General features: G+C 48.2%; 1 long non-coding RNA gene across 7 annotated transcripts in view; it reads right to left on the reverse strand.

The window, feature by feature from the left end:
* The window catches only part of LOC103883641, a 229,278-nt gene that overhangs the window by 139,666 nt on the left and 64,739 nt on the right, over positions 1 to 24,873 (reverse strand). For all 7 annotated transcript variants that reach the window (XR_002522624.2, XR_002522618.2, XR_002522620.2 and 4 more), the window contains exon 2: positions 6,282 to 6,387. This is a non-coding gene — a long non-coding RNA (uncharacterized LOC103883641). The remainder of the gene's footprint in view (positions 1 to 6,281; positions 6,388 to 24,873) is intronic.

Here is a 24,873-nt window from a genome sequence, read left to right on the forward strand (position 1 = left end):
CAAAATGCTGCAGGCATTCCAAATTTTCTTTTTGGGGCAGTGAATCCTCGGGGACAGCTATCAACACTCTCCCATCAGCCTCTTCTCCACAGCTATCATCTGTCTATCTTTATAAGGCCCCTCCTGATACACTCTCTCCTTTCTCTCTTGCCGCTTCACTCCTCCCCAGGGCTACTTCTCCCTCTTCCCCAAAGACAACCTCAAAACACCTCAGAGATTAACTGAAAGCTGTATCCGGAATATGATCAGTTTAGCTCAGCCAGAAGCCTCCTGCACCCCCTTTGTCACAGCTCCCGTGGCAAAGACGCTCTCCCAAATGGGCAGGAGAACCAGAGGGCAAGACCCCAGAGCAGTGGCCTGGAAGGCCCAGTGATGGCCTCCTTCGCAGGGAACAGAATTACCCTGAGAACTTCGAAGAGTCACCAGCATGCGGGTCTAGAAGGCAGCCTGCTTGGAAACGAGTGACCTGCCTGGAGACAGGTGACCTCCCTGGAGCCAGGTGACAGGTGACCTCCTGGTGCTGCCCTCCCCATGCTACCTGCACTGCTTTGCCTGGTCTGCGATGTGAGCATGGCCTGGGGCTCATGCCCACAGCAGCTTGCAATAGGCAAAAGCATCCCCACTGCTCCCCACAAAACTAGATTAAACAAAAGCGAGACAGAAGTGGGGCCTGGTATTTGCAAAGGATACAGAGAGAGAGAGAATGTGACTAGATTGGATGCACCTGCCCAGAAAAGGGGTGAGACCTCATTTATCTTTATCTTTTTTTTTTTTTTTTTTTTTTTTTTTGAGAAGGAGTTTCGCTCTTGTAGCCCAGGCTGGAGTGCAATGGCGCAATCTCGGCTCACTGCAACCTCTGCCTCCTGGGTTCAAGCGATTCTCCTGCCTCAGCCTCCCAAGTAGCTAGGATTACAGGCATGTGCCACCATGTCCAGCTAATTTTGTATTTTTAGTAGAGATGGGGTTTCTCCATGTTGATTAGGCTGGTCTCAAACTCCCGACCTCAGGTGATCCACCTGCCTCAGCCTCCCAAAGTGCTGGGATTACAGGCGTGAGTCACCGCACCCGGCCAACCTCATTTATCTTTTAACCCCAATAGCTGCCTCTGTGCCTGGCTCTGTGCAATGACAGAGAGAGAGGGAGAGGTGAAAAGAGAGAGGAAATCAGGAAGAAAAAGAACTTGTTGGAAAGCACATTGAGCCAGAGCTCAGAAAACTGAATCGCAGGGCAATGCAGATTTCTCAGGCACCAGACAAAAGGATCCTGGATCAGGTTTGGACTCAGGGGGATGGCTAGCCCAGCCAGACTGACAGAAGCAAGATGCTGGCTGACCTTGGACAGAGAGTGAGAGCAGTGGGCTGGGAGTCAGAAAGCCAGCCCCACTAGCCAGCCCCCTGACAGTGTCCCCTGGGCCTCAGTCTCCTCACCAGTAAAATGGGTTGATGACACCATCTTCAAGATGCCTTCTCACATGTGCTCTGTGCTGGCCTCACCTGTAGGCAGCTGGGCCTTGACAGAACTCCCTGCCTGGGCAAAATGTTGTGGGGGCACTCAGAGGGCAAGCCAAAAAGTGTGCTGCTGACCTAGAAGTCCCCAGAAGGAAGATGGAGAGGAAGATAGAGACACCAGAAGGTACATATCCAGACCTGCTGGCAACAGTGGGGCTGGCAGGTGGGGAGGGGGCACAATCAGGCAGCCACATCCCCTTCCCACCCCGCCTCTGAACGCCACCTCTAAAGCCAGTCCTCATGTGTTCTTCTGCCTTCCTATTTAATACATCCTATTCTTTTCCCTCATAGCACCCATCCCGATTTTTTTTTCTTATTTATTTAGAAAACAACCATTTATTACAGAGCACTTATATGTGCCAGGCACTGTTTTCTAAGTGCTTTATGAATATTGATTCCCCTAGTCCTCATAACAACCCTCTGAGTTAAGGGCTATGGTTCATCCCATTTTACAGATGAGCAAACTGAGACACAGAAAATGAAGGAACTTGCCCAAGATCACTGCAGTGAAAAAGCAGCAGAGCCAGGATTCAAACCCATGCCCTTCCTAAGGGCAGGGCTTAGATCTGTTTCATTCACAGTCTGGCGCATAAGAGGTGCCAGATACATTTACTGAATACAGAACTGAATGCTAGGACGCAGATTGGCTGACACAGGTTCAAACTACCACTGAAGAGACCTCTGGGGCCAGGCAGGAACTTGCTCCCACGGCTGTGGGGCATCAAAGATGGGGTCGAGTCTGCTCCCCACCCGGCCCTTCTGTATCCTGGGCCAGGGTTGACCTGGGCCCTAAGCAGTGAGGAGACCTCAAGAGGATCCCTGAGTCTGGCTCCAACCCGTCCTGGGGTCTGTGGAAACAGGAGCCTCTGCCTTCCTGTGGCTTCCTCTACCCCCCTCCACCTCCATGGTTGGAGACTCCAATTAATTATGCTGTGTAATTAGATAAAGAATATTCATTTTTCATTAATGACGGTAAACCCTTGCTCTGTGGCTGAGTTCCTTATGTTTTAATTAAGCGGGGCTCCTGAAAGCCGCGTGGCTCCTCTGCGAGTGCCCCCTCTTCTAATGAACAGTCACTTAGAATTTTAAGAAGTGACGGATTCCTTCCCCAAGTTAATTACCCCAAAATTAGCTTAATCACAGCTCATTTAAACTTATCTAAACAACAGCGCAAGGAGTTCCAGGAAACAGAGGTTCTGACTTTCCTCATTAGAGTCAAAAAAAGTAATAATAAGGAGTTCCAGGAAACAGAGGTTCTGGCTTTCCTCATTAAGAGTCAAAAAAAGGAATAATAACATAAACATCCCCTCTAGTAGGTAGTGGTGACCCCTTAGTCCTTCAGCTGCAGCTTGCTCAGAGCAGGAATGTTTACAGCATCAGGGGACTGACCCAGGGATGGGGACATTTGGCCTTTTCCAAAGCCAATGGCCCATCTGTGGCTGCCTGGGTTCCTGGGGTTGAGGGGTGCTAAGGACCCCTCTCCTAGTGGCTCTGAGAAAGGGAAAAACCCCAGGCCTTGGTCTGTCACTGCCCCTCCCACCCCCAAACACCCCTGCCTCTCCACGCACTCTTAGGTCAGGTCATAGCCAGAGTTGTAGCCTTGCTTGGCCCCTCCTGCTGGGCTTGTACAGACCACAGTGTCTTTGCAGAGCAGGGGACAAGGGGCTGGAGAAGCACAGACCAGGAATTCCATCTCAACTCTCTGCAGACAAGGCCCTCACCAGCACAAGGCCTGACATCATAGACACTCAGTATGCATTTATTGAATGAATAAATTAATGAATGACCAACTGCATGGCCCTAGAATGCCGAGCCAGGATCAACAGAAAAACTTCCGGATTTTAGCTCACTACAAGAAAAGAATTATCTTCCAGTAAAATCTGCTTAAGCTGCCTTGGAAGAACATTATCAAGACCTCATTGTGTGGCAGGCACTGGGTCAAGTCCTTAATATCAAATGTCTTGGATAGTCCTCACAACAGCCCTGTGTCATAAGGATGAGTATCATTATCTTCATGTCACAGGTGGGAAACTGAGGCACAAAGAGGTGACAGAACTCACCCAAGGTCACATTGATAATAAATGGCAGGATTTAAGAACAAACAGTCAGGCTCCAGAGCCTCTTGGATAAGGAGTAAGTTCCCTGGACTGGGGGTTGTTCAAGAGGATGCTGTGGGACCACAGGTCTGGAGGATGCTCTAGAGGGGCCCTGTGTTGGAAGGAAAGAGAGGAGAGACTAGGTCACTCATGAACCCCCATTCTGTTGCAGATTGGAAGGGTTTGAGGCATCCGACATTTCCACCCGCCATGGGAATGTTGCTTAATCTAATCCTGTGGTTTGGAATGGTGAGACTGGAGCAAGCCCTGCAGATAAGCACCAGCCCACCCCACAGGGACCAGGCAGGCCAGCAGGAGGTGCAGCTTTCCTTCCTCACAGAACAGGTGAGTGGAGGCTGTTGCACTCCTGTTCAGAGGGGGCTGGGAGATTATTTATCTGCATCCTCTGTTCCACACAGTTGGCTTTTCTCTGCCAACTCCCTATAGGGGTGGGAATGCTCAAAAAGCCTGGAAGGGGCGGTGAGCCATCATAAAAGGCTTCCAAAAATAAGAGGCTGCCTTCCTGGGAGAGATAAATGGCTCTGGCAGCCCCATGCTCCCGGCCCCTTCTGCCCAATCCCAGGTCACTCTGGCTCACCAAAGGACTCTAGCTCCTGGCAAGGGTCCAGAACTTGCCAGCCATTACCTGTCCCCTCCTCCAACTCCCCCCACCCCACCCCCCACCACCAAGAGGCGGCACCACTGCGGAGACACTGTAATTCCAGCTGTCACTGCCCTAATTACACCCCACGGTCCTCCCGCCAGCACCGTGCACCCCGCGCAGCCTGCATAATGGGCCTTGTTTTTAAAGACACTCTCTCCTTTTCACAGAGGCCTTTTGAAGGCGAACAATCTCACACAATGTCGCTTAATGACAGCACTGCCTAGCTCTCCAGCAATTCCCAACCCCCAGCCCCCAGCCCCCTTCGTCTCTCACTCTCTTTTTTATTTTTTTACTTGATAATCATCATAATTGTCATAATCACTCTGGAGTTAAGAGAAGGTACCTGGGACATTTCAATCAATTATAAAGTGACCTAATAAAAGGTCAGGATGGTCTGTGGAGCAGGAGCCTGCAGGGAGGGAGAGAGACAGACACACAATCACACATGAGCGAGTGCAGGGATGTGCATGCACATGCACACCCCACACGGGTACACTGGCCACACAGGTGCACACGCCAGGCCCTGAAGGCTGACAGCAAGGGAGTCAGAGGCATGGGAGACTTCCTCCTGATGCTTCAGAACAAAGAACAGGGTTGGATCCTCTGGGAGAGACCCGCCGACCCCACCCACCCCAAGCCCTATAGAAAGCTCTCTTGCCTGACCAAAGCACAGCGCAGGGAGCCTCAGAGCAGTGATCGGGACTACAGGTATCAGAGGCCAGTGTCCTGAATCTGAGTTACTGCTTAGCTCCTTTCTGGCTCCCTATTTAATCTCTCAAAGCCTCACCATACTCATCTGGAAAATGGGACAGCAAACAAACCCACTATAAAGTTCTGGAGAGGACTGAATGTTCTGACCAAATTATCTATAACAGTCTCTCTCATCTGGGCACGGTGGCTCACGCCTATAATCCCAACACTTTGGGAGGCTGAGGAGGGAAGATTTCTTGAGCCTAGGAGTTTGAGACCAGCCTGGGCAACATAGCAAGACCTCGTCTCCATGAGAAAAAAAAAAAAAAAATAGCCTGGCGTAGTGACATGCGCCTGTAGTCCCAGCTGCTCAGGAGGCTGAGGCGGGAGGATTGCTCGAGCCTGGAAATTCAAGACTGCAGTGAGCCATGATCACACCACTGCACTCCAGCCTGGGCAACAGAACAAGACCCTATCTCAAAAATAAAAATAAAAAATAATTCCTCTCAGTGTATTAATGTATTTCCTTTAGGGCAATTACAACAATCTGAAAATACATTTTATAGAGAGATATATATATATATAGAGAGAGAGAGATAGATAGATAGATATAGCTGCTGAACACACACCTCCTCCCATGTGGCTATCAGATCCTTGAGGGCAGCTTTATTCACATCTAGAGCATTTGAGATTAAAGAGCACAAACACCAGAGCTCAACTTGCCAAGTTCAAATCCTGATGCCAACACCTACCAACCGTGTGACCTTGGGTTAATTATTCAACCTCTCTGTGTCTCAGTTTTCCACAGCCGTAAAACTGGGATAATAAGAGTATCTACCTTGAGGGCTGTTGTGAGAATTAAAGAATGTATTATACATTAAGTGCTTGGAATGGTGCCCGCTCATAGTAAGCACTGTTTACCAAGGTTGTGGCATTATCCCAAACACTTCCAACAATGCCTGCCATCATGCAGACACTCAATAAAGATCTGTTGAGTGGATAACGCATGTACAGCTCTTAGCAGTGAGTTTATACCTGGCAAGCATTCAATATGTGTCAGCTATTATCATCATCTTCATCACCATTATTGTCATTACTGGGCATGGCTCTCGCCCTCCCTGCTTCCTCTGGGATCACTGTCCCCATCATTCGGATGAGGAGTTGAGGCCAGGGACAGCTTGCCACAAAAGTCCCACCACTCTGGGCAGTCAGGACCCAACCCCTGTTCTCTGGGCCTCAGCACTTTCCCCACCCAGAAGCCTCACCTGAACTGCTGGCTCCAGAGGTGTTTAATAAACGCACGTCCCTCCCACAGACACTCACCTCTCAGCTGCTAAAGCCTGGAGTCCAATCTGCTTTTGATGTGTCGAGGCCTCCTAGGAGCAGGCTCTTCCATCTAGAGGCTGAGCCATCTGCCACTAGCCCGGAGCTGTTGGGAGCCAGAGAGGAACATGAGCAGGGTGTGAAAGGGTTTCGTGCTCCTTGAAGCAGGGCAGGAGTGGGAGGAAGGGCACAGCCGTGTCAGACCTCTTCCCCCACCCACTTGTAAGACCCCGCAGTGAGACATGAGCCATCAGCACCACACCGGAAATAAACGCCAAAGCCAGCACCTCCGGAGAGGCCAAGTCCAGGTCCTCAGCAGAAGGGGACAGAGCCCTGGCCACAGCTTCGTACCAGGACAGGAAAGTTCTAGACTGGGGGAGCCAGAAGTGGAACCCATAGGTCCCTCTAACCAAAACTAACAAATCAGCTTAAAGCAGATAAGATCAAGGTTGGATCTTTAAATGCCCTAAAAACTGAAAAGAATTTGGTACCATTCCCTTCCCCTCCCCTACTATAAATTTCAAAATAAAATTTGATTTTTTTTAAATGACACAAAAGTTACAGGAATTACAAAAGCTACTGTAATCCCTGTGCAGTGATCAGGGTTGTGGACTCTGGAGCCTGGCTGGCTGGATTTAAATCCTGGCTTTGGGCAAGTCACTTGACCTTACTGTGCCTCAGTGTCCTCATCTTTAAAGGAAGTGATGGCACCAGATTACTTCTTCAGGTGTTTGTGAGGATTAAGGATAATATAAATTAAGTACTGACAGCAAAACCTGTCACAGAGGGAAAGTCTATTAAATGTTATTATTATGACTCTTGAAATTAAAATACCTGCTTTCTAGGTTTTTAGATTGCAAAATTCCAGGTAAGTTCATTGATGCCGAGTATTTTACCTTTTCTGGTGCCCCCCACTTGTGGTTGCCCTCGGCATGGGCTCTGTTTGTCATGAGTAACACAGCCCCCAGCAAGGAGCGTGGAGAGGACTAAGGTCATTTCCCCAGATAGCGCCAGCACCACCACGACACCCTGAGGCCAGCATCTGGCACCATGCCAGAGCCATGGCTACAAGGAGCATGGGTGGGGGAGCAACAGCAGAGCCCCCGGGGCCTGGAGTTAGTGTCTAGTCACTGAGAAAGAGCAGGGAAAGGCAGAAACCAAGCCCCTCCTAGATACACTTTAGGGCCAGTAGGTCCACACCACAGGGGCGAGGTCTGGATTCATCTGTCAGGGAAAAGCACAGAAGCAGCAAGGAAGAGAAAAGGACACAGAGAGAGGCTCAAGTGGGCGAGGGCTTAAATCCTTCCTGGCTGGGACCACACTTGGCGCCCAAGCTGGCAGGTGGGGCTGAGGAGAGAAACGGCAGGGCTGGGGCCAAAGGGGGCTCTGTTTTCTGCTTGCCACCTGGGTCCCCTTCAGAGCCGCAGATGAAACCCAGGGGACTTAGCTCTGTCTTCAAGTGCAGGGAAAATCAGATTTTGTCTAGTCACTCTTGATTGGGATAGTAATTAAGCACTCAAGAAAGGAGCACTGTCTCGGGGAGCAGCCACCGGTTGCCTGCATAGCCCTAGCAGTCTCTAAGGACTCCTCTTCACTGCCTGTCCTGGGGCTGCAGCTACATGCTCTGGCAGCCACTTGGACTCCCAGTGATCCTGCCCCCTCCATCTCACCAGCCACAGGGGTGGGGATTGGGGCACCTCACCCTGCCAGAACCAATCAGCATCATCCTTCAACAACTTGGGATTGGAAGAGAGGGAAACATTCCGCTTCTCCTGAGACAGTTGGTGTTATTCCATGTAGCCCCCAGAGCTGAAGGAGCTGAATTCCCTGCCACGTGGATCAGAGTAGCAAAGGAAGTTGGACTGCAGAGAAGAAGAGAAGCAAGACACAGATGTGAAGACAGGCAGGGAGGAGCAGAGACAGAGGAGAGAGCGCATCTCCAGGAGCCAACTCCAGCCCTTTCCCAAGGACTTGCCATATCCCTCCAGGAAACACTCAATGTCCTTACAGCCAAGTTCCCCTTAGGACTGAGCTATACTTTAAGTGGTTTGCTATTCCTTCAACCGAGATGCTAACTGGTATGTTTCCTGCTATCCCTGACACTACTAATCCTAAATTCCAACATTCATTTACTAATAATGCATACATCTGTTTCACATGCATCCCATCTTCAGAAACAAAATGTGAAAGGGGTGGGGAATACTTCTTATTTAATCCAGATGAATTCCTCTGCCCCACGTGGCCCAGTCTTGCCTTGGTACTACACGCAAAGAAACAATCTGATGGCCAAAAGCAATTAAAAAGGAAATTCTAATCTTCGCTTGAATCTCTCCAAGCACTGTAAAAAGGATCCAGCTAAAACCCCATAGACTCTTTGATAAAGACCCTTTCCTCTGTTTTCCTCCTTTCCCCAGAGCCTCACATCCTCCAAACCTTAAAATTCTTGCCCCACTCACCCAGCACTTGCTTTCTTCCCCTCTCCTCCTCTTTCTCAGCAATTCCTGATGTAAACGTTTGAGGTTTGGGGCTCTTTTGTTCTCTAATTTCCCTCGTACTTCCATTGTCCACAGCAAAAGACAGCCCTGAAATGGACCCTGCAGCTAGAACCTCCACCCCTGCGTCACCCTCCAGTCCTGTCTGCTTGGTGTCCCAGTCTGGCTCACAGAGTCCTGAAAACTAGGTTGGCAAGGACAGAGTGAGTCCCTAGAGAGCACAGGAGGGGAAGCACAGTGAGAAGAAAAATCCCTCTCAAAACTGGGGGCGGAGGGAGAGAGTGGGCAGGCTGAGAGCCTCCCAAGTCAGCCCATCTTGGCTCTGCGCCTTTCAGTCATGGAGATGTGATTCTGTGCCCCAGGGGCAGCTGACCCTGGCTTGCCTTCACCTCCACCTGGGGCAAACAGATCCAAAACCCCCAGCCCCCCTCTCCACGCCACATCCCCAAGACACTACCCGGTCCTGACTTCCAGTGGCCCAGTGATGCCACCCTTGCTGCCATTTATACAAGATTGGGTCCTTACATCAGTCTGGTTCTCCTTTTCCACAGCCAATTGACCACCAGTCCAGAGGGTCCCTCCAGGTCGTCTCTGAATTCACTCTCATAGCTTCTGCCTAGACAGCTCATAACTGGGCCACAGCCTCCTGCCTGGCTCCTTCCTGCCAGTGCTATCTAAACTCCACCAAAAACCCTGCCATCTGCTGGGTGCGGTGGCTCATACCTGTTATCCCAGCACTTTGGGAGGCCAAGATGGATCACCTGAGGTCAGGAGTTTGAGACCAGCCTGGCCAACATGGTAAAACCCCATCTCTACTACTAATACAAAAATTAGCCAGGCATGGTAGCAGATGCCTGTAATCCCAGTTACTCAGGAGGCTGAGGCAGGAGAATCGCTTGAACCCAGGAGGCGAAGGTTGCACCACTGCACTCTAGCCTAGGTGAGAGAGCAAGACTCAGTCTCAAAAAAAAAAAAAACCTGCCATCTCCAATGAGTGTGCACACTTGCACACACAGGCACATTAGAGATCCAGATTCCTTCTCCCAGAAGCACCACTTCCATTTTTCTCTCCCAGTGACTCCCTGCTGCCTAGTTGATACCTCACTGTTTTCTCTCCCTGGCATTCAAGGTCCTTCATAGTTTGGTCCCTTCTCTCAGCCCAGCCTCCCTGACTCAAGCTCTGCAGTCCATCTCAGCTCACTTGTCACCACTGCAAAGCCTTTGCTCAGCTGGTGCTCACCTGGAATGCTGCCTGCACCTCTACAAACCCAGCCCAGCCTTCAGGCCCCTAAGCCCATGTTCCTTTCTTTGGGTACATAAATGTGATTGAGATACTTCCATTCTTCCATGGCATATCACTCCAATTGTAAGCTCTCAAGGGTAAGTGATGGGTCCTTCCAGACTTCAAGAACTACCATAGAAAGCAAATCACAGAACAGTAAATCTAGTACAACCCCATTTTTGGGATTGTACTCATGTAGGTGTGTGTTTATAGGTGAGTGAGTGGGTGGGTGGGTGTGCATGCACAGAGAAAAAAATCTTGAAGGACACAGTCAAATTTTTCACACTGATTGTCTCCAGAGGCTGGGGTAAGAGATAGGGATAAGAAACTTTCAGTTTTTACTTTCTATTTCTTTACTGTTTGAATTTATTACGGCAAGAATATATCACTTTTGTAATTTTTTCCTTAGGAAAAAAAAAAGAGCACTTTATAGGGAGCCAGGGAGCCAGAATACTTTGGTTCCAGTCCTCGCTATGCCACTAAGTCATTAGGTGACCATAGCCAAGTCCCTTCCCTCTCTTGGTTTCAGATCCCCTTCCATGTAACATGGGGCTCATTCTAGACCACTGGTTTCAAAGGTTCCAAGGTGGCTCTGCAGAGCAAGAAGATGCTGGGCAGCTGGGCTGCAGCCCCTGGTTCCTGCATCACCCTGAGCTGACTCTTTTCTCTTTTGTCCATTTGACATATTAAATTTCTAGTTCTTCAGTTAGGTGTTAGAAAACATCACCAGGGTGCACGCTGTGATTTCAGCTACCAGGGAGGCTGAGGCAGGAGAATCGGAGGTTGCAGTGAGCCGAGATGGTGTCACTGCACTCCAGCCTGGGCAACAGAGACTTTGTCTCAAAAAGAAAAGAAAATCATCACCAGAAAGTAACGAGGAATGCCAGGTGGGTTTCGGATGGGATTGACAAGTCAGATCTTTGCAGAAAGCAGGCACTCCTATGATCCTGGTGAGGATGTAAAATGGTTCAGCCACTGTGGAAAAGAGCTTGGAGGTTCCTCAAAAAGAGTTAAATATAGGTCAGGCATGGTGGCTCATGCCTGTAATCCCAGCACTTTGGGAGGCTGAGGTGAGCTAATATTGTTAGGCTTGTGTCCCCACCCAAATCTCCTCTTTTTTTTTTTTTTAGACGGGAGTTTTGCTCTTGTCACCCAGGCTGGAGTACAATGGCTCGATCTCAGCTCACTGCAACCTCCCAGGTTCAAGTGATTCTCCTGCCTCAGCCTCCCAAGTAGCTGGGATTACAGGCGTGCACCACCACGCACACCTGGCTAATTTTGTATTTTTTTAGTAGAGACAGGGTTTCACCATGTTGGTCAGGCTGGTCACGAACTCTTAACCTCAAGTGATCCACCCACCTTGGCCTCCAAAAGTGCTGAGATTACAGGCGTGAGTCACTACTCCCAGCCCCAAATCTCATCTTGAATTGTAATCCCCCTAATCCCTACATGTCAAGGGAGAGAACAGGTGGAGGTAATCAAATCATGGGCTCGGTCTCCCCCACGCTGTTCTCTTGACAGTGAGTGAGTTCTCACAAGATCTGATGGTTTTATACGGAGCTCTTCCCACTTCACTGGGCAATTCTCCTTCCTGCCACCTCGTGAAGAGGGTACCTTGCTTCCCCTTTACCTTCCACCATGATCGTCAGTTTCCTGAGGCTTCCTCAGCCATGCTGAAATTTGAGTCAATTAAACTTCTTTTCTTTCTAAATGACCCAGTCTCAAGCAGTTCTTTACAGCAGTATGAAAATAGACTAATACACAGAAAGATCACTTGAGCTCAGGAGCTCAAGACCAGCTGGGGCAACGTAGCAAAACCCTGTCTCTACAAAAAATACAAAAGCTAGCTGGGTGCGATGGCACGCACCTGTGGTCCCAGCTGCTTGGGAGGCTGAGGCAAGAGAGTTGCTGGAGCCTAGGAGGCAGAGGTTGCAGTGAGCCAAAATCGCACCACTGCACTCCAGCCCGGGCAACAGGGCAAAATCCTGTCTCAAAATAAAAAAATAAACATAGAGTTACCATATAACTGAACAATTCCACTCCTAGGTATGCAGTTCCAAGAATTGAAAACAGGGACTCAAACAAATACTTGTACATGAATAGCAAAACTGTTCACAATAGTCAAATGGTGGAAACAACAAAATGTCCATCGACAGATGAATGGATAAACAAATTGTGGTATATCCTTACACCAGAATATTATGCAGCCATAAAAGGACATGAAGGACCGACACATGCTGAACATTGATGAACCTGGCAAACATTCTGCTAAGCAAAAGAAGCAAGTCACAAAAGGTCACACATTGTATGATTCTATTTACATGAAATATCTAGAATAGGCAAATCCATGGGGCCGGGAAGCAGAGTAGTGGTTGCCAGAGACTGTGAGGAGGGGAGAATGTGGAGAAACTGCTTAATGGGTATGGGATTCTCTTCTGGGTTGATGGTGACTAACATATTTTGGAAGTAGATAGAGGTGATGGTTGTACGTCGTGAATATACAAAATGCCACTGAATCATTCACCTTAAAATGGTTAATTTTTTGTTGTGTGAGTTCCACCTCAATAAAAATAATTTTTTTTTTTTTTTTTTTTTTGAGATGGAGAGTCTTGCTCTGTCACCAGGCTGGAGTGTAGTGGCGCAATCTCAGCTCACTGCAACCTCCACCTCCCAGGTTCAAGCGATTTCCCTGCCTCAGTCTCCTGAGTAGCTGGGACTACAGACATACGCCACCATGCCCGGCTACTTTTTTTTGTTTGTTTGTTTGTTTGTTTTGTTTTTTTGTTTTTGCATTTTAGTGGAGACGGGGTTTCACCATGTCGGCCTGGATGGTCTTGATCTCCTGATCTCATGATCTGCCCGCCTCGGCCTCCCAAAGTGCTGGGATTACAGGCATGAGCCACCACGCCCAGCGACCTCAGTAAATTTTTAAAAAGGAAGGTCATCTGTGGTGAAGGGGAGCTGAGAATGGAGGGGGACTGGGCAGGAGCATTGGTCAGCAGGCTGTGGAGAGACAGCAAGAAAGAGACCACATGGTGAGAAGGCTGTGGGGACCAGCAGGTGGAAGAACGTTCAGGGAAGCGAGGAGAGTCAACCGCATCCTCTTCACCTGGGAAACTGAGCAAGAGGGAACAGAGCCTGGGGAGGGGAACCAGTCGGCTTTGCCCAGCATCAGAGAGAGTCAAGGAGAGTTTGCACACAGAGAACCTGTTGATCCAGAGAAGGCGATTATCACTCAAAGAGCAATCACAGGGTGTTCCTCACAATCCCCTTGTCTGGGCAGACTTTGTCCTGAAAACACCAGGAAAAGGCAGGAACCTGCCTGGTCCCCCAAGGTAGGGCCAGATCCCAGCACTCTGGAGTCTGTCCAGGGAGCACCCAGCTGCTCAGACAGAGGCCAGGGCAAAAGCCCCAGTTACACAGCCTTTCCCCATCACCTTCTTTCCGTGAGGTAGCTGCCCCATCACTTGGATGAGCGGAATAAGCCTCTCTCACATGGCTCAGGGAGAGATGAGTCTCCAGGAGCCCAAGTTTCCCCAGCATGAAGCCACGCAGCTCATGCTGACAATCTGGTAGGTAGCCACCTCCACACTGGACTGTGGGCCTCTGATGGGCTGGGGCTGTATGTTATTCATCTCCTGGTCCCCAATGCCAGCACAAATTCGATTCAGTGTATGTTCAACAAAGCTAAAAGTTCAGGCCCTGTAGCCAACCTGTCCATGTTCAAATACAGACTCTACTTCTATTTGCTGTGTAACTGTAGGCTAGTAACTACACCTTTCTGAGTCCCAGTTTCTCACCAGCAAAACACAGCTAATAAAAGTACTCATCTTCTAGGATTGCTGTGAGGATTTAAAAAAATAGAGTATATAAAGTGCTTAACACAGGATGTGGCACTTGGTGAGTACTCAATACAGAGTAGCTGTCGTTATTATTACTACTATTAGAGCAACCCACATTGACTTCTGAACCGACTTCACAAAGTCATGGGGTCTTGCATCTGGAAGGACCTCAGTTTCAATTAAGGAAACTGAGACTCAGAGAGGCTAAGAGACTCGACCAAGGCCACACAGGTACTAAGAGACTAAACTGAAACTAAATTTCCCACAGCAGCATTATTTCCTCTGCAAGCCTGCCTGAATCCTTTCTCATCTGCCCACTCATTCCAGCTTTGAATCACACATAATTTTGTTTTATTGCTTAACTTCCTCATCTCTGGGTATGCAGGAGCATGTGTGTGTTTGTGTGCATGTGTATGAATGCACACAGGTTTGAGAGTTGGTGGGTCTTGGTTGTGTGTGTGTGTGTGTGTGTTTCTATGTGCGCACTTATTTTCCTGTGTGGGGTGGCGTTTCCACATGCATTTGTATGGTGTGTGGGTGAGTGTGAGCATGTGCCTGTGCACATGGGGGTAAGTGTTGTGGGTGAGTGTGAGCACGTGCCTGTGCACATGGAGGTAAGTGTTGTGGGTGTGAGCATGTGCCTGTGCACATGGGGGTAAGTGTGGGTCCCTGTGGGAAGGCTGCACTACGTGCATGCCCGTGTGTATAACTGGGTTGAGTTTCCTCCTAAAATGGTGGTAAGATCATGGAGGGCAGAGCTGTGTCCTTCACTTCTTGGTATCCTCACAGAGCCCAGAACAGTGCCTAGCACAGAGTAGGCCTCAATAAACACAAGTGGGGTGGTGTGGAATGAGGCGTATGCCCCTTGAGAAAGCAGAAAGGATTTCTGCCTCTTCAGCACCCCCTTCTACCGAGCTCAGCAGTTCCAGGAGGGGTGCTCCCTCGAGGCCCCCTCCAGCTGGGCCATCCCTGCCTTCCCTGAATCAGGGGTGAATGCAGAACAGCTGACTGGAGTCCTCCCCAGGGGGTGAAACAAGTGGGTGCTCAGGGACATACCCCCAGCCTGAGGGTGGTTGCTTAAGCGGCAGTAAAGGAAACAAAAGATGAAATACATCAGCCATTGGCAGGCGTAAAAACAGCAAAATCGCTCAGCAGAAAGCCGCGTGCTATCCATCATCTGGTCCTTCTCCACTTCAGCTGCGGAAGCAAGAGAGTTTTTTAATGCCCTCCAATTCATTTGCATTCGTACAGCCACTCTTTTATGGTATCAGGGGTTGCCAAGAAGATCTGAGCGGTTTTTTAAAGACGTTGATAAACCATTTCCGCCAGGGAATAAAAGTTTTTTGGGAAAAGGGAAAAGAAAGTTTTCCGAAATCATGCATTCTGTCTGCAGAGTGACGGGTAAGTGATTCTGCAGATGTATTGGCCCCATAAAACTGAGCGAAGAGTTTGGCCCAAATGTGCTCTGTGCTGGTGAGATGAGCAGTTCATTCATTTTGCAGCTGAGTTGAGACCTAAAACTTTGCAAGAGAGTCACTGAGAAGAGCTTCCAAGATAGCCTACATCTTTAATATGACCAGGGCTCGTGACCCCTGAGACACATACACACCATCAGGTTCCCTGAGCCTTACAGCCACCTTCAGAAACTCCCATTGGCTTTGAAAGTATAGCTGTAAGTCATCTAACAGAGGGTGATTTTCCTTCCCTTCCCTGGGTCAAAAAGCCTAAGTACCTTGATAGGTGATCCCTATCCTCTTGTAACACTTGACTAGGCTTTTCCACATAACTGACTTTGCAGCCAAACTCTGGCTTCATGACCCACAGCAAGCCTCTTCCGCAGTCTGGGCTTCTATTTCTGCATTAACCAAGTGAACATACTGGTCTGAGTGTTTGGTCTGCTAAAGGAGTCAAGTATTATCATCCTCATGTTACAGATAACTGAGGCCCAGAAAAGAGAGATCACTTGTCTAAGAGCAGACACCTGGTAAAAGCAGGGGCAGGACTTGAATGTGGGTTTCCTGATCCTCAGGTAATGGCTTTCTCCTTACTCTCGTCCACATTTACTAAACACGTGCTATGCATCAGGCAGTTGTCCACTGTCTCCCTACATTCCCAGAACCTAGGGGCAGGAGAGAGGGAGAGATGGAACAACGCCTGGGTACCCTAGTCGTATTGTGAGAAATGGAGACCTCTCCAAAAGACCTCTCAACCAAAGGAGCATAAAGCACCCCACTTGTAATCCCAAGGGAGAAGTTCCAGATCTCTTAGTATGAATTTTATATTCATCATCAATGTCCACACATGAAGGCATAGTAGACAACTTCTGGATATGTTGGTCTGACCAGCACCAGAAAGACCCCTCTGCCCCTGAAATAGCTTCATTCCTACCATTAGTCATGCCTGTGGGTCAAGGCATGCAGGCACAGTTAAAACTCAAGTGACACCTCATTGGAAGAGAACAATAACTCTCTGCTCCTCCTTGGTCAGTTGCCCAAAAGGGCCAGAGGCGGTATTTTAAGGACAAGAGTCTCTGAAAGATGAAGAGGTTGAGAGCACCTATTATGGGCCTCTGGGTAGCTAGTGCTGGTGGGATGGGAGAGATTGAAACAGAAAAGGGTGCCAATGGCGAGAAAGTCAGCATTCTGGCAGCAGAAGCAGCTAATAACAGTAATGAACACTGCCAGGTGTGGTGGCTTACACCTATAATGTCAGCATTTTGGGAGGCCAAGGTAGGAGGATTGCTTGAGCCCAGGAGTTCAAGACCAGCCTGGGCAGCATAGTGAAACCTCATCTCTATAAAAAAATATGAAAAATTAGCCAGACATGGTGGCAGGTGCCCATAGTCCCAGCTACTCAGGAGGTGGAGGTGGGAGGATCACTTGAACCCAGGAGGTTGCGGCTGCAGTGAGTCGAGATCGCGCCACTGCACTACAGCCTGGGCAACAGGGCAAGACTCTGTCAATAATAATAATAATAATAATAATAATAATAATAGTCATTACATATTGAACTCTTACTATGCTCCATCATTGACCCATTTTATCTCATTTGGCCTTCACAGTAACATGCTAGGAGGTAATTTCTAATCACCCCTTTTACAGAAAAATAAAACTAAGGCTCAGAGAGCTTAAGTAACTTGCTCAAGGTCACACAGATAGTATGTTAACATAGAGCCAGGATTTAAGTCCTACAATCCAACTTCAGTGCTGTACTTCACCCAGCTCAGTGCAGCACCATGTCATAGGATCACAGGTTGGGACAGATGTCGGTGCCCTGCCCACATCCCCTCAGAGTCAAATGCCTGCTAGAGACCTTTAAGGGCCTGCCTCACGAACTGTTTCCCACGAGCATTTCCAAAACCTAATTCATCATCTTCTCCTGCACTCCACAAACTCCTGTATCTGTGTCCTGTGTTCCAAGGCAACCTGGCAGTCAAACTCGACTCCTCTCTCTCCCTCCGTCTCACATCTGACCATTCACTAAGCCCTGTCTCATCCAGTCTCTATCAGCCTTCTCCTCCCTGAGCCTAACAGGGCTCATTGACTCTCATTCCCATTTTCCCCTCTGGCAGGTGCCAGGAACCTGGGGCTTCCCACCCAGGCATTCCCAGGAATGGGATCCTCCACCTCCTGCCCCACTGATCATGGATCAGGAAATAGTCTGTGCAGCACCTTGCAGCAGGACCTGGGTCCTGACACTTCCCAGCTTGTCCACTTGGGCAAATGACTTCCTTCCCAGGCCTATTTTCTCATATGAAACCTCCATCTGCCAGCTAGAGAGCCCAGAGGTAGATAAGAGCTGGTCGTTGCCTTTGAGAGAGGCTCAGAGAATACCAGCAAGGCAGACGTGCTCAGACAATACCAGCAAGACAATTAAAATAGTCTGATAAGCTTCTAGAAAAGAAGAGTATGAAACAGAAAGGGCACAAAGGAGGGAGCAATTAGGTGATTAATAAGGGCAACTATGGTTTATTGATTATCTTTAATGTGCTGGGCATTTTACTTGTATGAGTTCATCCAATCCTTATGTTAAGCCTTCCAAGAAGGCATAATTACCATACTGCATAGTAGAAAACACAGGTTTACAGAAGTGACTTTCTCAAAGCTACAGCCAGGCTGCCAAGATTTCTAACACTCCTCCTCTTCTTCCTATGCTCACAATACAGTTTCATCCTGCCGGGTGCAGTGGCTCATGCTTGTAATCCCAGCACTTTGGGAGGCCGAGGCGGGCGGATCATGAGGTCAGGAGTTCGAGACCAGCCTGGCCAACATAGTGAAACCCCGTGTCTACTAAAAATACAAAAATTAGCGGATGTGGTGGCGCACGCCTGTAGTCCCAGGCACTCGGGAGGCTGAGGTGGGGGAACCGCTTGAATCCGGGAGGCAGAGATTGCAATGAGCTGAGACCATGCCATTGAACTCCAGCCTGGATGACAGAGTGAGACTCCGTCTCAAAAAAAAAAAATACAGTTTCATCCATGACCTCCCTCCAGTGATGTCAGCCTCAGTTTCCCCATTTACCCTGAGAAAGATTAGCACATGGTAATCTCTCTGTGGCCTTCACTTTCTCATCTGTAAGAGGAGGATAATACTAAAACCTACTACAAAGGGTGGCACTAAGGACCTAAAGGAGTGAATACATGGAAAGCATTCAGAGCAGCGGCACTCTGAAAAGCATTCAGAGTCAGGGCTATATGGATGATATATTATTTTTAGTAATGTTATTTTATTTTCTCCAAGAGCACCATCTTGCCATAATCCTGCAGACCACTTAGGCTCACCGAGGAGCCCATTGTCTATGTCAAATAATGCAGATGAGTCTCCTGCCCTGCAGGAGCTTCATCTAAATCAGTGGTCTCCAACCTTTTTGGCACCAGGGACTGGTTTTGTGGAAGACAATTTTTCCATGGACTCGGGTGGGAATGATGGTTTCAGGATGAAACTGTTCCACCTCAGATCATCAGGCATTAGATTCTCATAAGGAGTGTGCAATCTAGATCCCTCGAATGTACAGTTCACAATAAGGTTTGTGTTCTTATGAGAATCTACTGCCACCACTGATCTGACAGGAGGTGGAGCTCAGGCGGTAATGCTCACTTGCCCACCATTTACCTCCTGCTGTGTGGCCCGGTTCCTAACAGGCCATGGACCAGTAGGTTGGGGACTCCTGGTCTAAATTGAAGTCCCCTACCCCTCCCAGTCCATCAGCTCTTTCCCCAACCCCAACTTTGAGCAGGCCTCTCACACACTCCCATTTCCAGCATCACTGAGGGCCCCCGAGACCCTTCATTTTTCCAGCCAAGAAAAGGGAAGCCACAGGGGCCTTGGAGAGGCCAATGGAAAAAGGGGAAGAGTTATTTTTCCCCTGGGATCTCAGGGAGTGGTAAAATGTATGTATGCAGCTTATGAACAAAAGCCCTTCTGCTTCCAGGAGTGCTGGGTGTTGGGAGCTGTATCACCGGCCAGCCAAGAGACTCTGTCAGAAACTGCCCATTCCTGGTGAATTTCAATGAGGAACCCTTTCTGCGGGGAGGAGAAAAGCCATCGTTTAAAAGGTGAAGGCTGCTTTCACTTGGCAAGATATGATGATAGAGCAAATGCTGCCTTAGGGTAGGAAGAGGGGGCTGGGGGTCTTCACCCACTGCAAGTTACACACAGTGCATGTCAGCAAGTTCCCTGCTTTGGACTTGTCTTACGTTGGGTGCTAAGATGCAGGGATGCATCGAACACTGTTGCACAAGTAAACAGGTAATTACTAGACAGAGTAAAACGGAGTTAAAGGTGTCAGGATAGAGACATGCACAGGAAGCTGGTGGAGTGAGGGAGGGGGCAGTGGAAATCCCAAACCCAACATGGAACAGATAGAATTTCACAGAGCAGACAGCATTTGAGAGTTCTTGAAAGAAAAGTCCACCAGGCAGAGAAAAAGGCTGGGAGAGGGAAGTAGATGAGGCATTCTAGACAGAAGAAACAGCATGCACCAGGACAAGATTGCCTGGGAAAGCCTGGAATACCAGGAAATGTGGCATTGCAAGATCTTGTTAGAGCACAGGGGAATGGTCAGGAGTGAAACTGGAAGAGAAGTCAAGGTCAGACTGCAAATGGCTATCTATGCCATGGTTTTCATCCATATATGGACTTCCTCTTTTAAAGGACTGAAGGATTTCAAAAAGGGGTGTAATATCTTGCATCGTATGTTTGAGGAAGTATAGTGCATGGATTAGAAGGGTTTTAAGAATGGAGACAAGAAATAGTTAAGAGACTCTTGACAGTTCCAGACTAGAGGTAATGAGGGTCTGATCTGGGATCCCTAAAGTGAGCCTGGGATGAGAAAAGAGATGCTGCAGACATTTTAGCTGAAGAATGGGCAAATTAGTATGGGAGAATAAAGAAGGAGATCTAGGATCACCCTCAGGGGTACATCTTGGCTAACCAGATGGATGGTGTCTGAGGATTCTCCAAGACCAACAGAGAGGCCTGGCGTTCTAGGCCAGCTAGGACGTGGGATCTGAGACTGGTAAGGGATGGGCCTAGAGCCACAGTGCCCAACCCCATATCACCTGCAGCCAGGATGGCAAATATATTTCATCCTACATGCCAACTCTGATGGATTGGTGGTGTCTACCTAAATTACTATTTGAGAAGGATTATAAGACCATGTCTGGGCCCAGTGGGGATGAACCCTGTGATTGATTAGCAGCGTCTGTCATGGGTGCCGGGTCGGGAGGGGTAGTACATGTATCTCATGCTTGCTTTCCCTGTACTACATATTCAGACTGCCTGCTGAGTATTAGTGAGATGAGTCTTGGGTGTCTCTCAATCACCCAGTTAACAGAGAGCAGCAGATGCACACAGGAGATGAGCAGCTATGCTGGAAGACATGAAGCTGACAGCCATGTTACGTGGACCTCCAGCTAGTGGAGTCTATAGGAGCACCAGGCGGCATCTCCATCCCCGAGAATCAGCGCTGGCCCTTGCATGACTGGTCCCTGGCATCCTGAATGGTATCTTAGAGACCCTCCTGGGAAACCCACGCAATGCCCCAGACACTGACCAGCTACTTGAGCATTGATACCACCCAAGGGTACAGAAGTTGTGTCAAGAGGTAGAAGCCAGAAAATCTCAGGTTGGAAATTCTTTACCTAGGATCCATGGATGAGCTACAGGAGGTCTATAAACCCCTCAAAATCATGCACAAGTTGTTCTAAGTATGTGCATGTTTGTCAGTCTCTCAAAGAGGTCCCTGCCCCGCAAAAAAAAATGATTTTAATCACCACTCAAGATGAAGTAACACTAGTGAATTCTGCTAAGGTGAGGGAGGTGAAGCACCTGTATCTCGACAGGAGGTCCAGGGGTTTCACCTGATTATGCAGCCAGCACAATCCACTTAGCCTTAAAAAGTGTCCCCCAGACCACTTGAGTCCAGGAGTTCAAGACTAGCCTGGGCAACATGGTAAGATCCTGTCTCTACAAAAAAAAAAAAAATTAAAAAATTAGACAGGCATAGTAAGTAGTGCAAACCTGTGGTCCCAGCTATTCAGGAGGCTGAGGCAGAAGGATCACTTGAGCCCAGGAGGTTGAGGCTGCAGTGAGCTAAAGATCGCACCACTGCACTCCAGCCTAAGTGATAGAGTGAGACCTGTCTCCAAAAAAAATGTCCTAAAATCTGGGATGCAAAGTTGGGGCTACTTTTAACTAGCTTGGGAATCCAGAGAGGCATTTTTTCCTCAAAGAATGTTCTTAGTTTTTGCTAATCTCTCAAAGAGATTCGTGAAAGAAAAAAAAAAAAAAAAAAGCTTCTACCAGTGCTCGAAGTGGAAAACAATGCTATCTGTAATCAAATAACCAAGGAGGTTTGTGGCAACAAAATTTTACCTCCCTTGAGTTGGGAGAAGAGCTAGGATTGGCCACACCTGAAGACACTATTCATCCCAAGGAAACTATGGCAGGTAAGGAAGACACTTTGGACATTACATTGGGATTCTGGACTGGTGGAAGCTCCTGAAAACTATTAAGCTTACGAAATTGTATCTGATGAAGGTTCAGAGATTTGGGTCATGATTGGAAAATAGGACCAGATGCAGTGGCTAATGCCTGTAATCCCAACACTTTGGGAGGCCAAGTCGAGAGGATCACCTGGGGCCAGGAGGAGATCAGCCTGAGCAACATAGCAAGATCTCATCTCTATAAAAACTTTTAAAATGAGCTGGGCATGGTGGCACACATGTGTACTACTTGGGAGGCTGAAGCCAGAGGATTGCCTGAGCCCAGGGATTTGAGGTTATAGTGATCTTTGATCACACCATTGCACCCCAGCCTGGGTGACAGAGAGAGACCTTGTTATTTAAAAAAAAAAAAAAAAGTTGGGAAATGGGATGCATGGCCTGGGTTTGCAGCCGTAGCTGCGATGCAAAGGCGCTGCAATCCTGTCCTTCAGAGCACCTATGTCCACTTATAAATACACACTCATTGGTGTGTTCATGTATTATCTGTCTGCCCCATAAGTCTGTCAGCTCTAGGACAGCAAGGACTGTGTCTGATTTTGCTTCCACTGTTACCTGGCAGAATCTTGGGCACAGAGTAGATATATTCGGTAAATATTTGTTGAATGAAGAGCTGGGTAGCTGAATGGATAGATGAATGGATGAACGGATGGACGGGTGGGTAGGTGGCTGGGCAAGCCAAGGTCATCCATCTGAAAGGCAGAATCTTAAAAAAAAAAGAAAAAAAAAAAACTAAACCAAATGCCTCATGGGTTTGTCATTTGGGAGGCAATGTAGTATAGTGCTCAGAGAACAGTTTGCAGACTTTGCTTATTTAGCGTATGAACCTAGGCAAAATATTTAACCTCTCTGTCTCAGTTTTCTCATCTGTAAAATAGAGATAATAGTTCCAGCTTCATAGAGCTACTATGAAGATTAAATGAATTGAAACATCTAGAGCACTTAAATAGTACCTGACACATCATAAGCACTAGGCAGTAAGTCAAAGAAGCTTAAAAAGATACATGGAGAATCTAGATAGAAGGCAAAGGGATGCAGAGGGTAGCAAGGGGGATGAAAGCAAAAAATGAGAAATGGGGGCTTCAGTGTCATCTTCTAAAGTGCCAGTGACTCACCCATGGCACCTTAGACAAATCCATCCAGGGTACTGACCAGGCCTGGACAACAGTGATTGTTTTTTGTTTGTTTGGTTGGGTTTTTTTGTTTGTTTTGGTTCACAGGGGTAAGAGCAAGATTAGAGGAAGATGAGCCGATTTTGAGACATGATGTGGACATCTGCATGGGGGTGTCCAGCAGGTGAGCCTGAGTTCAGGAGGAAGATTTCAATGGGTTTAATCTTGCTAGGGAAAGTCAGTTCTGCTCTCAGATGTAAGGAAACGATATAAGAAAAAAACACCCTCTAAGTCCTCTCCACTCAAGTGGTCTGTACTCCAGCACTCAGGCTGCTGAACTCAGGCCTCTTCTGCTCCCTCCTCGATTCCTGCCAGAATCATGGGCACTAATCCACCAGAAAAACCCCCAGAGGCAGCCCCCAAGTCTCCTACCCTTTGGCCTTTGGGATTGTGTAGGGGGGAAAATGAATACAGGAAATTGGATCAATATCATCTTCAAACAGCCCCAGTAGACTCTTTAGGCCTGGGACATTTGGGTATCTCCAGTCCTCCAGTGTTTGATGGTGAAAGGGAAATGCATCCATGGGTGGAAAAGGAGATTTTGAAGGCCTAGGGTGTCAGGCTTATATAGACTACACCATACTCTGCTTCTCCTGGCCTGTGTTCAACTGGAACACTAACCACCAAATGCCTCTCTATCCACCATTATAAATGACAATGATAACCCCTCAAAGCACAGACTGACTTCTCCACCTCCTCCAAGTGTCTTGTCAATAGTGGGAAAAGCTATGCACCTTATGTAAAGAATAATGACTCTCATCTACAGGTCAACTCAATGCAGGCATATCCATGGTAACTTCTACCCACAAGTCAAATTATGTTGGAATCTGTTACAAGTTAAAGATGCCATATCTCCTTGAAAATGTTCATGTCATCTGCCATTTTGTTCCAAGGTGGTGGAGTGAAGCTACCATCACAGTGACAATCTTGATCTTTTTGCTAGTTCCCAGATGTGCCAACATAAGTCCATTTCTTCTAAATTTATCAAAGTGTTGACAGACAGAAAAATGCCAAGCTGTCAATTGAAACAGAGATCTCACTTCCGTCTTCAAGACAAATGCATTCTAAAGACATTCTGTAGTGGAAATCATGCTGGACTGGGAATCAACAAACCCAGGTTCCAGTTCTTGCCTTGGTCATCACTGGATGTGTGGATTTAAGAAGTCACTTTACTGCTCTGGGCCTCAGACACCTCATCTGCAATGTGAGAAGCCTGGGCTAGATGATACTATGCTGAGATAAATTATAGAGCGTATAGTACTTCTCACTTTGCCCCCACGCAAGTTCTCTGAGTCATCCTCTTCTGCCCTCCCCCGTTCGCATGTTGATTGGCAGTACTGCAAGCTGATTGGCCCTTTCTCCTCTGGCGATGTGGGGGACGGTGCTCTGTGTTATAAATAAATGAACAGGGTGGGGCGGGGCAAAGGGAGGGGCTGTCTGAGGCCCTCGGAGAGCTCATTAGTGGGGAAAGCTCCTTGACTGGGGACTTCTGATCTTCAGCCCTGATTCACTCAAGCAGTCACAAGCAAAAGGAGAGGAAAAAGAGGATCTGGGGGAGATTCACGTGTACGGAGCACTGGGGACATGATGGAGGTCGGGACCATGACTGGCCTGAGGGGAAGCAAGAATCCCTCCCCCAACCCAGGACAAACTTCGCTGGCCTGCTTACAATCAAGATTGGGTCCCTGGCTAGGCCCTGGCCCTAAAATATGTGACAGGATCAGCCACCAACAAACTGGACTCTTGAAAGATGTGAACCCCTCAGGGAAACCCCAAATTGGTCAAAGTCATGAACATTCCTC

This window comes from Papio anubis, chromosome 1 (genome assembly GCF_008728515.1).
Source record: "Papio anubis isolate 15944 chromosome 1, Panubis1.0, whole genome shotgun sequence".
NCBI classification, from domain to species: Eukaryota; Metazoa; Chordata; class Mammalia; order Primates; family Cercopithecidae; genus Papio; species Papio anubis.